The 12670-nt window shown below is 39.7% G+C and overlaps 1 long non-coding RNA gene across 1 annotated transcript; it reads left to right on the top strand.

Annotated features, from left to right (window-relative positions):
- The first annotated feature begins 7579 nt into the window (after window positions 1-7579).
- Window positions 7580-12559, top strand: LOC306833399. Its single transcript, XR_013780346.1, has 3 exons — window positions 7580-7627; window positions 9646-9746; window positions 12156-12559. It is a non-coding gene; the product is annotated as an uncharacterized lncRNA (long non-coding RNA).
- The last annotated feature ends 111 nt before the right edge of the window (window positions 12560-12670 follow it).

The following is a 12670-nucleotide window of genomic DNA, read 5'->3' as shown; positions in this document are numbered from 1 at the left end:
CCGGGGTGACTATTCCCACATCCGTCCAGGGTGAAGAAGGAGGTGGAAGACAAAACATTTTATATACTGTGCATAAAGTAAGTATTGTACGACATTTCTGACACATTTTATATGACGTACAGTGCGAAGTAAAATAGCAAACATAGTACACGTGAAGTAAAATTTTCCATAACACTGCCAAGACACTTAAACCCCAAAAGAGCAGGAGCAAATAGTCCATATGCATGCAGTATGGGGCCATAGGTCTGCTCATCTAGATAAAAGCACAACACATGAAGAAGTAATAACAAGAAATGAGTTATTTAGGCGAGCTGTATATGTATGTGTTCTGAGGAATACAATATACAAGGATTTGCAAGTTGTTCATCCAGTGTGATGAATGCTATTTCTGATTTCTTTAGAGAGGCTTACACATCCATATTTTCCTTGCAGTTATGTGATGCTCTCAAAGTTTAATTTCCAAAATTGGGGGCTGTGACTGGTGGGTGGCTGCGATACAAATCTGCAGGAAGGCCAACACACGAAATAAATTTTCAAATGATTTCTTCAAGCTCATCTCAGTACATTTATTATCAATTTAAGTTGAGTTATGTTGTTTACCTTTATTAGATCATGCTGCAAATCAGCAACTAATTGTTTGATTGTAATATTTTTATTTGTAAAAGTTAAGAAAAAAAGAAAAGCTGTACCTGTTTTGTTTTAGGTGACTTCTTCAGACTGCCTGTACTACGAAGTAAGTTCAGCATATCCAGGGTCTCTTTGGGTGATCTGCCTTCACTAACCCTGACAGAAGAGAGTGCTGAACAGTCACAGGAAGCTGGTTATCAACCTGATCAGTAAAACCCAGAGTTTCAGAGAGTGCATTCACATTAAAGGGCCAAGCTTCATTTAACCTATCACAATCATCATCACATCTGCCGTAAGCAGATCGTCATATCTACAAACTCTGATCAAACTATATTAAGACAAACAGCCTCCCAAAGACTGAAGTTACACAGCTTCAGGAGAAAATGCAGAAAGGACAAAAAGGGCATAAAAAGGAAAATCAGCGAGTATTAATGTGCAAACTGCAGTTTATGGTATTTGTCCCATCATCAGTTCATTTAGAAATGACTATAATAACTCCTGTATCTTCTCTGAACACTTAAAGTGGAGAGGAGAACAATTTGACAAGTTTTATTTCAGCTGCAGCTCTGACCATTACAAACATAACGTAAGGTTTTGTTTGTGTGTGTGTGTGTGTGTGTGTGTGTGTGTGTGTGTGTGTGTGTGTGTGTGTATTTCTGAGATAAGGAACAGCTGTCAAAGCACAATGTCCTGATACTTTATTCAATAATAATTATACAAATGGATTAATAGTTGAGTTGATGCATGGGCAATAATAACACTTTTAATTTTATTGTATTTGTAAAGCTACAGAGTAATGATTATCTAAGAAAATGAGTGAGAAACATTATTATCTAAATCAAGTAGGAGCAGAAGGAGTTATGGCAAAAGGAAAAGTCTTCAGGCTTTTTAAAAATGTTTCAACAGTCTGCAGCGCCCTCAGGTGGTCCGATACAGCATGCCAGATCGCCCATGTAGGGATGGAAACAAGGCTGATGTTGTTGGAGTGGTAGTGGTAGCAGATCCTTGAGGTGTGGGGTTGGGGTGGGGCTGGGAGATTAATGGGTTAGCTGGGAGATTTTTTGAAATAGATCCAGATGTTAACAGGAAGCCCGTGATGTGAGTGCAGAAGGGATGCAATGTGTTCAACATTCTCATCAGGATTCTCATGCCGCTGTGATGAACATATCTGAGCTCCTGATGGCTTCTGTTATAGAGCCCGAAGAGAAGTGTGTGGCAATAGTTCGGCCTGTAGGAGGCTTTTCTAAGAACAAAATTAAATTACCAAAAACACCCGACTTATTTTCCAGTTTTTTATTTCCAATGTTATTAAAACTGTTTTTTTCCCCAAACTAAATCAGCTTCATGAGAATAATCAGGAGTGTGTGTGATATCATGTGAGCATGCATCATTTCAGACCATAGACTGTATGTACACGTGGACAGCCTCAATCAGCCTCCCAGCCAACTGGCTCGACAAACTTCACCATAATAGGTGCTGATTTAAAAATCATAATCGTGAGTTTACTGGAATCTGTGCAGTATGGGATCAAGCTCGTAGAGCCACAGTATTCACATCATGGTTATGCAAGTACAATGTCTCTCGTGTTCTTCACATTTCCTCTCGCCATTTTTGCTGTACTCTGTTCATCAGGTGCACACAGCGCCACAGGAGCCACATTCTTCGACAGAGCTGTCAATCATAGCATTTTATACAAGTTTTCACTGATAAAAAAGAAACGTTGATACAAAAAATATCACATGAACTCAGATGGCTAAATAATAACTCTCATGATGGGCAGCGTTTGAGGGAAAACGTGAACGTGCTGTGTTATGTTCTCAGTCCACCTGTTGTGTGATTGTTGCTCTGCTTGACCTCTGACAGTTTTCTGTTTTTTTCACATGCACGGCTGAGTAAAACCAAACTGACCCCAAAACTTTAGGAAGAATAAATAAGTGATGGATTTTCATTGGGACGAAATAAGGTCTTGGTTAATAAAGAAATGCTGCCTGCTCTCAAATAATAGTTGAAATATAATTTAAAAAACCCTGTTTTTGAGGTTTTACTGCACCCAGTTTGGTACATATGTACCATGTACATATACATGTACCAAACTGTCACATGTTGTGTACCAAACTCTGTATATATACACATACATGTGTGTATGTGTAACCAGGTTAAAATTATATATTTATTTTTTATTTGAAACTTCACCAAATCCTTAAAAACATTGAAGACATTTTGTCTTGTTTTATATGTATTTTGTGGTTCACTGTACTCAAAACTGTTACACCTGTACTGTCCCTTTAAGAGATCGCTGTGTGTGCGCATGATGAGTGACGTGTGTTGTGCTTCTCTCAGTCCGCGCTACACTCACTGAGGGAAGGGGACTGGACACCTGTGTGAGAAAGAACCGCATGTCACAGACATGTATTTTTGATTTGTACAGCCTACAGATGCAGCAGCAGGCTCAGTTCTTATTAAATAAGAAGTCCGAGTCTGAGAAATGGTGGTCCGAGTCCTCCATCTTCCATCAGCATCACAACAGAACACAACGCAGATATCACGACCAGTAACGGATGTGCATCCAGAGAAGTTTAGAACTTCATCAGGACAGAAACACACCCGTTACACATGCATGGATGGATGGATGGATGGATGTATGCGGGATGCTTCTGCACATGCTTGGTATTGCGCAGCTTTGCAGTCTTCTTGGAGTATATATATATACATATATGCATATTAGATATGGGATATAGTAATTTAAGGCATAGACAGGAGGGAGCTGGTTGGTCAAACAGTGGAAATGACACCCCGCCCCCTTCTGTTACTGAATCACACTTTAAAATTACAGAATAAACAATCGAAGCTCCCTCCAGGACAGTCCACAGCAGGACTAATTCTTGAGTCAGTTTGAGGCAGACAAATTGTAACAAAAACTTAACACAAAAACAGTACGCAAACCTTTATCACAACATGTGAAAACACACGTTTACATATGTGTGCTGCGGTAAGGGGGCGTCATTTCCACAGTTTGACCAACCAGCTCCTCTGCCCTTGTCATGGCAACAAATTACTGCAAAAATACAAATCCTAATTTTGGCCTCGTCCCCATAACCTGATTAAATGCTCTTTACTCCTACTTGTGCGCAATGATGCGGTCTCTGGTCCTGGTAGATCTAGAAGCCAGCTAGTACTGGTCTCTGTTTGTAAGGACTAAATACTGAACCACAGTGGTGTGCTGGTTTTCTCCAGGCTTCTCTGCTTTCACCATAGTTGAACAATTAAAATTACAAAAACTGATTAGACACAAAAAAACTTGTCTAGGGATGGATTTCCTTTAAAGCCTTTTTAACTACTCTTCATAACACGGAGAAGGTTGAGACTGTTACATTGTTAGAAATGTCCATTTGCTCCTGTGAGGAAATTTCATGCGTTTATTTATTGCCCCCTTTTGGACAAAGCACTGTGTCTTATCTCTGCTGTTTTTGTCCTTTACATGAGCCAGGTGCTTTTTTTGTTTGTTTGTTTTTTTACCAATCATTGCCTTTTGTGTAATCTGTTGTCTACCTGTTGTCTTGAGACTAGTTTTTAGTATTTCCTCTTGTCGCCAACCCCAGAGCCTCAGCCTCCCTTTGCTACTATCCTTACTGAGCTTCATTTACTTCCTGTTCCCACACTGTGCTGTTTGCCCCTACCAATGGGGGCAGGGGTCCTTACTGTTCCTGCATACTGTTCCTGCTTAGCGACGTGGACCCCGTTGCTTAGTGTTCGGTCCATCCTGGTTCCACTTCAGCGCTCACACAGACACCTGGTTACCCTTTGGTGGTCCAGCCAACTTCTAGTTCCCTGTCGTGGTCAAGCTGACTAATGGATCTCTCTTACCTTCCTGCCCATTTCTGTGCCTTTGTCCGTGACCCTGCACACCCCTGTATCCCCTTCAAAGGCCCGGGCATTTCTGTCATTGGCGAGGCCAAAACCACCTGGTGATCATCCCAATCTGCTCTCCCAGTTTGGTCGGCCGCCCTTCTGAGCTGATCTTCTCCACCTCCTGGCTTTCTTATTCTGCCCTTCTCTCCCTGTTGGCTCTCCTGAGCTGTTTCAAACTAAATGAGCCCCTTGAACTCTCGCCCCTTCATTTCCTGCCTTGTGTGTGATTGTCTTCACAACTGTGTAATTGTCACACCTGTCTTGATTACCACTGTGTCTTTTTAGAGTGCGTTCAAATTGTCCCTCACTTTTACCATCCACTTTACTTTAAACCTGTGGAAAACATCATTAGGGAAGATGTTAAGGGAATTTATTAACAAATTAGGGAAAGACGTTTTCGTGTTTTGACAATCTGACTGCATTTCCACGAGGTGATGCAACAATCTGCCCTGGTGAAACTCTCATTTTCAGAAAATGAATTACTAAAAGCTCATCTAAAAACATTCCCCTCTGCCTTGTTAACGGTAACATAATCCTACCAGGCCACTTCACTGTCACTTCATCATCAGCATCACGTTCAGAGATCACCTCTGGGTTATAGACTGTTGAAAGGTGTTCAAGGCACATTACTGCAGTGGTAACTTACATGATCTGTGTCCCTTTTCTTTTTTATGAACAATGTTTTATGTTACAATTTCTCATATAAATCAACATCCAAAAACAGCAAAGCATCTCCACTAAACATGATACAAGAATGTATAAAAGCAATGTTCACCCTCTTCACACACACACAACATATAAATAAATAAATAAAATAATAAGGCAGTAACAAATTGCCGTCTCCACATTTCTCCTCGAACAGAGGACTGACTCTAACAGTCAGAGTCAGTCGGATGCGCATGTCACTTTATGTGTTGCAGCAGCAAGGAATTGTGGGGCGGCATTATCTCATCTCCTTTGGTAAAGTTTGGTGCAGTGTTTCTTATGCTAAAGGAGGTTATAAAGGAAGCATTGACCCACCTTTCCTTAGCTGTTAGACAATCTGAATGGCTCTAATCTATAGACTGTAAATATTACTCTTGCTTACTATTGCTCTTATCATGGCCACCACTTAAATGCTTCTGGGTCCTTTCACTCAGTTAGGAACCTTCCTAAGGCAAACAAGACCATTTGAAAGCACACCAGGTCTCTGTGTAAGTGTATCAGTGTAAGGACAGACTCACACACTGATTGTTGTGTCTCAGCTCTGTCCCTGCTCAACAGTTCGTACCCCTCTGCTGCAGATACTCAAGAATTCAGTTTTTTTAATTTACCGCAGACTAGATCTTGTCTGACAGAAAGTCAGACACTGAAACAACATTTGCTTCATTCTCTTACAACTTTATTATCATAAATTTATGACTTTATCCTCATAAATTCATTTCTTAAATCTCGAAATCTCAGATTTAGTTCCCATCTTAACGTGGCTCTAATACTCTTTGGTACTCCTTTATCTGACTGGTGTAAAATCCTCAGTGTAGCATGCTCCAAAGCATCCAAACATCTGTTTGGACATATTTGTTTTAAGTTTGTAGACATTTGAACAAACAGGGTGGGCTGCAGAGTATAATTAAAAGCAAAGATACCGAAACAGTTCAAGATATGAGTAGAAATGTTGACAATATGTTAAACTGAAGGTAAATTAAAGATAACCAGTGTAGGAGTTTTCTTATATTGATTTCATTCTAAACAATCTAACACCTTTTAGTAAGTTATTTTTTCTCCCTTGGAAGATTTAAACTTGTCACTGAATTAATCATCACTAACATTTAAACTTGAGCTTATTTGAAATAAGAGCGGTCTAATTCAGACACCTCATATATTTTACCATCAGAGGGCGCTCTATTCCCCCAGTTAAGGCTGGAAAGCGTTTGGGACGTCTTCACTCTTCAGTCCACCCTCTAAATCAGGGGTGCTCACACTTTTTCAGCATGGGAGCTACTTATAAAATGACCAAGTCAAAATGATCTACCTAATATAAACGTGCAAAACATATATTTATTTAGAATTTAGCTCTATTAAGGGTTTTGGTAAAGGTTGTGTGTGTGTGTGTGTGTGGGGGGGGGGGGGGGGGGGGGGGGGGGGGGAATTACTCTGGCCTTTGTATGTAACTGGGTCCTGGTCTTCATGTCTCTCTCCTGTCTCATCCTCTGTTGAATTTTTTAAAATTAGAAGTCCAAGTATACTCCTGAATCATGATTACTTTAACTGTAATGCCATATTTAGTTACATTATTACTTAATCCACCCAAATAATATTATTGATGGATAATTCATACTGTGACTGAACAACATGATTAACAACTGATTAACATGGCCTTGAAATATTCCAATCTCTTAGCTTATTACAGTTCTCACCTTTCCTCCTCTTAGCCTGATGATCCTCTGCCTTTCTTGCTGCAACAAATGATAACTTGATTGATGCAGCCTTTTAACACTACGTTACATATTTAGCAAATACAGTCACATCGCGACCGTCTTTACTTTCGGTTTTAATGAAACGAAACTTAAGAGGAATATGCGGAGCGCTGAGCCGTTTTTTCTTTTTCATAGTGAGGACGGACGATGGGCTGACGTCTACTGTATAATGCTTTGCGATCTACCCACACTGCCTTCGCGATCGACTGGTAGATCGCGATCGACGTATTGAGCACCCCTGCTCTAAATGCTTTTGAGTTCTTTTGCTGCTGCAAATATTGTTACACTACACACAAGCAGAGTGAAAGGGTGAGAATGAACAACCAGGTTTACAGATGGTTTTTTTTAATTTAAGTTAATTTAAGCTTGCCAAATAAAAAACAAAACAAACATTTATGTAGCTATTATCAAAGCTCTTCATGGAGACAAAAAGGAAGAAAAAGTCACCCAAACAAAACAACTCTCCTCACAACCTTCTCCTCAAAAATATCACACAGACCAAGCAGTCTGTTGATCTCACACATCATTTATACTTGTAATCAGCGTTGCTTTCACTTCAGGTGTAATCAATCTCACCTCCACTGACGTCATCGAGATCAATCTCTGACCCTTAAAGTCTCATGGGCCCAGCTAGCGTAAGTTTTTATCATTTTACCATTTATCAATCATTTGTATGTGGGTGACAGGAACATTACTGATGCAGTTTATTTTTTAAGTTGTCTCTTTATCAACATTTTACATCTTGTTTTTAGATTAGAGAAGCAGTGAAAGAGTCATGAGTCATGTCCTGCCTCTTGACACCCCCCTCATCCCACCTTCAGGAAACTGTCCCTGTGTGATCAACATGTGTTTCTGACCTTTTGATTTTTTCAAGCTATTTTAAAAAGTGCTTTTGTGAAAACAGCCTTTTTACTGTGTATGTTTTTTTTCTAATGAGTGCAAAAAAAATAAAGAATTTAATACGTTGATATTGTCCCTCTTTCATGTTGGCTGAATGTTTAATTGTCTGGAATCTCCATGATGACAGGTAAGTATTTCATACATTTCATTATCAATTATCATACCAGAAAGCTCAGACATGTTGCCTGTGTTGTTGTGCTAGTAGAATAATGTTAGCACACTTTCGTTAGCTCGTTGCTTCACATTACACATAAACTCACAGAATAACAGTGAAATAAAAAAAGCTTACTTGACATCCAAATAAGGAGTGAGTATGTTATTTCTTCTTTGATCTGATCCTTGACTAAAACAGCTTACATACACATGGGGGGGGGGGGGGGGGCAACACTTCACACTTATTGTAGACAATCATCATGACTCACAGAGTTATTTACGTTGGATAAATGCTCTAAAATGTCACTCATTCCTTCTCTAAGGAACAAACAAAAACAAAAGTGTTGGTCCCATTAATCAACCAGTTTGTTTGTTAGGCTCTCCAGCTGCAGGCCTACCAAAGAGCTCAGATGTTCTTCTTGGGATTCACATAAAAGTTGACTTTATATTGTCATCATGATATTAAATCAGAGACTCTTTTTTTATCTTGACATTGGATTGTGAATGTTTTGCAACAGTATTCTTTTGTTTCCCCATTTTAAAAAGCAGTTTTCTCAACCCATAGTTAAAAAAACAAGTTCTGTTGACTTGAATATGCTCTTTGTGTCTTCTATAAGTGTCTGCTCTGCTGGGCAGCCGTGCAGCAGTGTGCGAGAACAGTTATCACATACAGCGCTCTCAGTTATTCAGGGTGATTACCTCATGTAGTGAGGTGTTGGTTGGAACCAGCGGCTGTCTGCTCACACAAGGCACCCTTTATACTGAGAAAGCTGCGCTCCATGGGTGTTTATTTTCTCCATCCATCAGTTATAAAGCTGGCTTTTCATAGTACTGAAAACATGAGGTCCTTATCTATGAGGAAGATTAAGCAACAAGTGAGTGTCTCACGGACGGTGGAAGGGCTGTCATGTTTCTGCAGCTAGCTGATATTATCGAAATTAACCAACTCCAGTTGCCTTTGGATCAAGCTTGGAATTTGCCATGACCTGGATGACCTGGATGACCTTGATGACCTGGATGACTAAGACGCTACAAATACTTAAATAGAGATTTAAAAGTGTGAAATAGAGGGGAACTAAGGAAAACTCTGGGTGTTTATTTTGGCTGGTGTTTCCATATATCCAACATTTGCTTGTGTGTGGTTTTGGTTGTGTACACAGCAGACATTTATTTGCATTGACTTGGGAGAGTCACAGTTATATTAAGTAAACATAGGAGTGTTTGTAGCATGATGTAGAAGGAGAGGACAGACATTTAAGGAATTAATCTCCTCTCAGGGATCATAAACACATTTTGTTCACCTCTGCATAATGCTCAAACTATTTGTTGGAGGGAAAGCTGCCAACATGCAGGCGATTTCCACAAACCTGAAAGTTTAACTGTTTTTTTTGCTTTTTTTCCAAGTGACTCAGTTACAGGTTTGTGAATTTCTCAGGAGCGAGCCCTATCTTAACTAAACAAAGATAAACAAGAGAACAGGGGATAGGTTTATTCATTTAGCTTCCATCCCCCACTCATACCTGAACTCTTAGCCCTGGTCGTTGTTTACTGCAGTAACAAAGACGTTTTGTTCACTCTGACGGATTTCTGGTCCATCCAGGTCCGAGGCGTCGCCACAGTAACTGGGATGGGCTGATGACAGCAGACCGAGAGGCCCCCGATCAGACCTGGACTATGTGAAGGATGACTGCCCTCCAAGAAGTAAATATTCTTACTGCAGAGTATGATGATCTAATAGGGAATCGACAGCGTCGTGCCAGTTCACACTGAAAAAGAACTCGCTCCAAGTTCAGTTATCAGATTAAAATAAACCAGTTCGTGTTCATAGTCACTGCACTTATTCAGTAGGATCATGTCGACAAACAACGCTTTAAACTGGAGGCTGAAAAAAGGCGGTTGACAAACCAAAGGGGTGACATTAGACAGACTGCGGCTTTAACAGTTGCCAAAGGAAACGGACAAAATGTCCATTCAGCTCAGTTTAACCGTTGTATACATTTTCATTTTCAAATACAAGTTAAATGGTAAATTGTTTCACTTCAGCTTATAACATGCTTTTCTAGTCTTCTGACAACTTAAAGCACTTTTAAACTGCAGGTCACGCCTACTCATTCATACACGTGTCGTGGTTGCTATGTAGTATTATTCATCATTATTCATACACCGCCACTGAAGCAACGGGAGCAATGCAGGGTTAGGTATCTTGTCCAAGGGCACATAAGACATGAGGCTCAGCGAGGGATCAAACCCTCGACCTTCCAGTTGACAGACGGCTCAACCAACTGAGCCACAGCTGTCATTCAAAACAGAGGACTTTAGTTTAGGGACTTTTTTTTAACATCATATTGGGAATGCAGAGTCATTCTGTGTCTGAGAAGAGTTAGTTAACTTAATGTATTAAATAATTACATTTGGATGAATTGTGAACATTTAATACACAATTACTCACATTTGATCAGCAATGGAAATATATTTAACCATTAGCCGTCTGACTCGGGTCAAAGTCCATTTTGTTGGTTGATTATTCCTTCTGTTACAGCATGTTTGGACAGCGAGCCGTGCTGTAATGTAATTACTTAAAGCGGGGTAGTTGTACTTCAGCTCTTGCAATTTTTTAAGCCAAAAAAAGCTTAACAAAATCGTCAATTAAATAAGACCACACAGTCAGTACTAAGAGGTGAGGCAAAACTTTTAAAGAAACTGAGTCATTATTTGACAGACTCAGAGGATGACACAGCAGCTCTTTTGTGAAAGAGGTTTTAATGAGCCACAGGGAAAGACAGAAAGAAACAGCTCAGCTTGGACTCCGTTCAAAATACCAGAGCAGAGAGAGAGAGAGAAAGATGCTTATTGTTCATTGTATACCTGCAGATAGACGCACACGTTGGAGGGGGCACGGGTTTCGTATTCAAATTTCACCTGTCCTCTACAACCCCTGTGCACCGCAGAGCAGCCATGAATTGAGTTTATTGTAAGGAGCTGAGGAGAGGAGATGAGGAGGCCCGACAGTGAGGCCTCCTGTCCACTCCACTAATCCCTAATGTGAAAAAAAGAACATTTGATCCACCAACATGAGCCCTGAGCTACATACAACCACCTACAGTTGGTTATACTGAAGCCTTTAAGGGCAGGTCAATTATTTTAAATCCCTTTTTTTGACACGTTTTTGAGTCTAAATCGGTGCAAAAACTTTTCAAAATGAACTGGTACATTAAAATAGGCATTTTGCCTCACAGAAGATGATGATCTACTGCTGCCTTCACTACTTGCTGTTGCTTGTTTGTGTTTTACAGATTTTGTGTTGAATCCAAGCTAATCGTTCAATAACACCAAAGACACACAACATAAAAAAGCTATCACACAGCCGATCGTGGTTGAAAAAGTAACTGACTTGATTCACAAAGAATGGATTGCAAACGTTAACAGCTCCAAAAATGGTGCATCATATGAGATTTACCACAGAAAACAAATCTTCCTCTCTGAATAAAGTAAGAAAAGACAACTCAAGAGAAAGAAACCCAACCCTCATATCCTCGTCATGGTAACGGTTCTAAACCGTTACCATACATGTGGATGAAATGTGGAGTGGTCGACAGCACCAAACTGATATAACCCCTGGTTATATAAGTGTAATGCCAAAGTAATATTTACAGATCATTCATTTTTAAGTCATACAGAAGTGGTGTTGTTTTCCTGATCACTGGAAAGTTTGAGCATGACATATCATAAATACTGCGGTGCAGTTACCACCAACTCTCAAACGTTTTTTTCTCCACATAAGATGTTTGTGGATGAGAAGCTTTTTGCAATGTGGGTTAGACAAGTTACTTTTTCATTAACATTCATTTAGAGATACTGAGATACTGCTTGTTCTCTATTTGGAAAGTGTTAGTAGAAAGATTTGCATACTGATCCCGAACAGCAGCTCTTGTTTCCAGATAAGAAAAACACACAGATTGCAACATTGTTTGACTCTTGAAGTTAATCCTGAAGAACGACAATGTTAGAGCTCCCTTTCTGATTTTAACATAAAGTTATTGAAGAAGTCAGACAGCTATTCACAGCCATGTGTAGCATATAGAAACATGAAACCATCTGCTTCTGTTACAGCTCCGATACCTGTTAACACTTTACAAGATCCCATTTCAGCCTGAGATCATCAACACAACGTCCCTTTAATGCTGCAGATAAAAGGACCCAAGAACATCTAAACAAGAACGTCTAAACATCGTTTCTGGAACTTTCCATCCTAGCGTCCAAGAATAACTAAAAGCTGACCTGGTTTCCCCATGGTTGTCAAAATGTTTGAAGCTCCTATCCTTCTGTTACCATGAGCTGTCAAACAATACAATGCCTGCTATTTAAATGATGGATGGTATTAAAACCTTCTACCATCTATTTCATTTGACGGGTGATTACAAGAGGAATGAATCCATCAGAATTAGCTGGCAAGTACCTGAACACTGTTTAAATTACAAAAAAAAACATTGGTAATGTTTATGTACAAAAACATTGCCAGCATCTTTGTACAATTAAGGAGTTTGCCAACAAAGAAGAAATGATCAAATGTTGGGTGCCTATAACTTGTAATTTTGTTTCCTTGGTATCAAAACAGGTATCAATAT

The sequence above is a fragment of the Symphodus melops genome, assembly GCF_947650265.1.
Source record: "Symphodus melops genome assembly, chromosome: 1".
Lineage (NCBI taxonomy): Eukaryota > Metazoa > Chordata > Actinopteri > Labriformes > Labridae > Symphodus > Symphodus melops.
Note: the sequence above shows the minus strand (reverse complement) of the source record. Positions and strands in the feature narration are given on the sequence as shown.